The sequence below is a fragment of the Lepeophtheirus salmonis genome, chromosome 5 (genome assembly GCF_016086655.4).
Source record: "Lepeophtheirus salmonis chromosome 5, UVic_Lsal_1.4, whole genome shotgun sequence".
Taxonomy (NCBI): domain Eukaryota; kingdom Metazoa; phylum Arthropoda; class Copepoda; order Siphonostomatoida; family Caligidae; genus Lepeophtheirus; species Lepeophtheirus salmonis.
In genome coordinates this window covers 70,325,301-70,329,494 of record NC_052135.2, presented here as the reverse complement: position 1 = coordinate 70,329,494, position 4,194 = coordinate 70,325,301, and the positions used below count along the sequence as shown (strand labels likewise).

Below are 4,194 nucleotides of genomic sequence, written 5' to 3'. Positions count from 1 at the left end.
GTTCGTTAAATTTTATTACAGTTTAGATCTATACTTTTATTTTGAGTCAATTTTAACTTTTTGTTCAACAGAAAACCGGATATTCTATAAATGTATATAAAAAAAGTATCCGTTCAAGACGTAAAAGAGAACAGTAGGTCACCGTAAATATATCCATGCTTAATCATGTAGATGATTGGTTCGTTCAAATCCTTCATCTATAAGATACAAGACTTGTGATGATGGTACTACAAAATAAAATTTACGTTTTTGACTTGAAAATAACTGTTTTTATTATTAAAAGGGTCTTGAAATAAAAAAAAAAACTTATTATAAAAGCCAAACCCAAATAGATGGAATTCGCAATTAATTAAATTGTTATTTTTTTATAGCAAAAATTACTCAAGGTTCATAAAGTGGGGAATAAAAGTTCCGTAATTTACCTTCTAAGATTTATGTATTATGTGGTTTGTCACTAATCCATGATTACATATAAATAATATACTTATGTCGGACAATTTATATAAATATTCAGTGGACCTATTTAGCGATACATATCTTAATTTATACTTTTTAATATTTCACCTTTCAACCCTAATTTTATATAGAAAACTAAGTCTCCTTTATATAGTTAACTTTTCCAAACAAATCTAAATTATGAACTAACTAAAAAAATTTAATAGCAGAAGCAAAACTAAAAACTTTTTATCCATCATTTTATCTATATACCACAGATCAACCTGCATTGAAGTTAATTGAACCTATTATTCTGTTATAAATCATAAATTATTCATTAAAAGTTGCATCTCAAAATGATCATTTAAAAAATCATTGAACTGAGAGCCATATTATTCGGCCTCAGATCGAGTTTGTCGGTTCTTGAATCACTAAAACATCCAAACTGATAAAGGGGACAATCTTGGATAGGGTTGTGTAGCTTCAAATGGTTAACCCGGGTACTTGGATGTTCTGTCTTCAAGGAATTAAATAATAATGACATCTTTGGAAAAATAAACCGTTCAGATTGCCAACTATAATAAGCCACTCCCGCTTTCTAAGACATATTTTATACAGCTCTGAAAATATTCAAGAGGAAACAGCTTGACGCTAGGACTAGAAGAGGGGATCATCATTAAAAAATATTAAATTGAATATTGCGCTCTTTCTATAATTATTTCTGTTATCATTATTCTTTTATTTTTGAAGAGATAACAATAAGTATAAAGTAATTACTAGTACGTATGAGACAAAGAGTAACACTGAGGATTTGTTGTGGAGTTATCAGTGTATGGCCCTATTGGACTCGAAATAGAATCGTGGATCGACATCGTTGTCATTTATGTCTATATCATTGCTAGAAACGGAGTGATATTTGTGCTTATTTCTCTCATATCACAGTTGATGGCTGATAATTTAATGAAACGTTATGGCAGTTAAACTACTCTCTTCCACAAACATTCTTTAGATTGTCAAGGTGAACACGTAAAATTCTCGGTTTCTCTTTTTAACATACTGGTATTTCATAGTCTTTGTATTCAAATTTGTGTGGTTATTTAAGTTACCCAAGAATTTAAATCTTTATTTGATTGAAGATACTTACATTGGTCCAGATTTGGTTTCTCAAATATAATCTATAAATTCCTAATTTTGTTATTGTGACAATCAATTTTGGCTACTTTAAGTGCAATTTCGACACACACAAACGAATAATAAGCATAATTTGTTGATAGAAATTTACAATATTTCTTCAAAGAATGCAATCCATACTTAAATTCGAAAAGTTATTCTACCTTTCTTTTGTGTTGACGGGCAACATGTACCTCTTAGAAAAAATTGAAACGACTCTCAAAACATTTATCAAGAGATGGTCTGAAATCCAATAAAAGCTCGACTCTTTGAATTTAGATCAAGTCGAGTCGTAAGTATGTTCCGGATCTTGAAATTGTAAGTATGTAGATATATTATCAAAAATTATACAAAAATAGATACATTTAGATGTATTAAAAAATGGTACAGTAAAGATGCAAGATTGGACTGAAAAGGGGAAATGGGGAAAGGTGTTCAACACATTTGAATCTCAATATATCAATATATGAATAAACAATAGGCTTGAAATATATATAAATAAAAGACAACAGTACTTTCAAATGCCAAGAATATAATGAGAAACCAGAAGATTAAGTAACCATGACTAAAATGAGGTATATAAATATTTGCAAGATGAAAATATCCTGAGAAATTAAGAATCGAAGGCAAAATAGAACGAACGGAATTTGTATCCTCCAATATACCAAATTGAAGAAGAGAAATGGAGATTATTGCCATTGGATTCATATAGTTATCAGAATTGTCTTATCCTTCAGAGAAATGAAGTATAACATATAATTAATAAAGATGCGTTTAACAATTTTTTTAAATAGGCGGTAATAGCCTAAATAAAAGTCTTGATGCTTTTTCTCCTGACTTCACAGTGTTACCAATATTTCAACGAATCCCTGACCTGTCTATAAGTTATATGGTTTTACGCAACAAAACAATTTAACAGAAAGTTTCACAGTTTATCAATTGATAGGTTAATTCTCTGACTTCAGAATTTAATTTTTTAATATCCTCTTTTTGTGAAACAATAAGTTGGACAGCTTCGTCATACTTTTCTTTTTTTACATAGTTTATAGATTGTAACAGCGTCTTATCACGATTATACTTCAATAGTTGTCGATGTTTATCTTGACATTGTTTTAATTGTTTTTTAATATTTTTTAACTCTTCCCCCTGATCCTCAGTTTGTGTTTCAATGGAGGTGTAAGATACATTTGAAAGATTAAGTTGAGAATTGTTCACAATTTCTTGAGATGCATTATCTAAATCTTGAGACGCTGATGATGTAAGAACTGATTCGTGACACCAGTTCTTATAGTTTTGCAATGGAAAACATTTAGATTTCCTGTACCTACGACCTATTTTACTTACAATAGATTGATATTTAAATTCAGTAGGGAAGTCTATGTAATGTAATGTACAAAGTTCCTTCAATTTATTTATTGTGGGAAATAACTTTTTATTTCCAGAACTGAAGTAAATATGAAGTAAGTGACCAATGGAAAGATCTTCTTTTTTGGATGGAAAGTTATTGAAATGTTTCTCAACATGCAAAACTCCAATTCCTTTCGGTTTCTCTCCTTTACTCATTTTATTAGAAGACATTTTGTGAAATCTGTAAAATATATGAAGGCAATTTATATATCTTAATACCGTAAAGATACTAGAAAATAATTATATTGGTTAAATAATATACATTTAAGTTTTATCAAGAGGCTGTTTCAGATGTAGAAGACGTGAGTATTTATGTGCCTCTCAATTATCAAAAATAAAGAATTAAGTGCACTTATACCATACTATACGCACACATTAAGGGAAATAAAAAACAGTAATGTTTATTAAATATATTAATCACTATTATATTATTAACAACCATAGTTATTAATTAAGGACTAAGGAGTTTCTATAGACTTGTGGTACGTGAAAAGTTAAAAAAAAAAAAAAAAAAGATTTGAAGGTGAAAATTAGCTTTATTTCAATGTAACTTTACCATTTGATTTCAGTAATGCCAATATTTCCAATATTAATTCGGTAGCAACGGAGTAATTTAATTTTTTAGACAGAGATTACGGCTCCTCTTCTCCAGTTCTTTATATAATATTACATTATATGACTTGTTATTGTAGGTGGCGTACTGTATATTCTTTTATCCTGATATCCCAGTGTTATATTTCAATCAGAGCCCTCTGGTTTCAATTAAACAAACAAGAAGAAAAGAAGACGAAATATTTTATCTATTAAAAGAGTGCACTAACCGAGGAGATTGAACTCACGCAACCTCGTTTTTATTGTAGGAGAACACCTTTAATGAATAAATCTTTGATATTTGTCATGATTTGAGACAAGTAACAAATAAATAAAGTGAATTAACTTGATGTATATGGAGATAATATTCTAAGAACAAGTATAGAAGTATATAATAAACCAATTAAAATTGAAAACCAATAAATTTAATAATACATTCAAGACTCCAGTTTAAAGAAAATATGCACATAATAAAAAAACAAACACTTAGTGCAGTGAAAATAATATTTCACCCTGAATACAGAAATGAAATGCACATTTACTTGCTACAATATTATAGATACTATAATAATATTAGATACAATATTTTTT

The 4,194-nt window shown here is 28.6% G+C and overlaps 1 long non-coding RNA gene across 1 annotated transcript; it reads right to left on the bottom strand.

Annotated features, from left to right (window-relative positions):
- Positions 1-1,915: 1,915 nt before the first annotated feature.
- On the bottom strand, positions 1,916-3,718 carry LOC121118595 (uncharacterized). Its single transcript, XR_005864508.2, has 2 exons — positions 3,569-3,718; positions 1,916-3,193 (listed from the first exon to the last, which is right to left on the bottom strand). It is a non-coding gene; the product is annotated as an uncharacterized lncRNA (long non-coding RNA).
- Between the last annotated feature and the right edge of the window lie 476 nt (positions 3,719-4,194).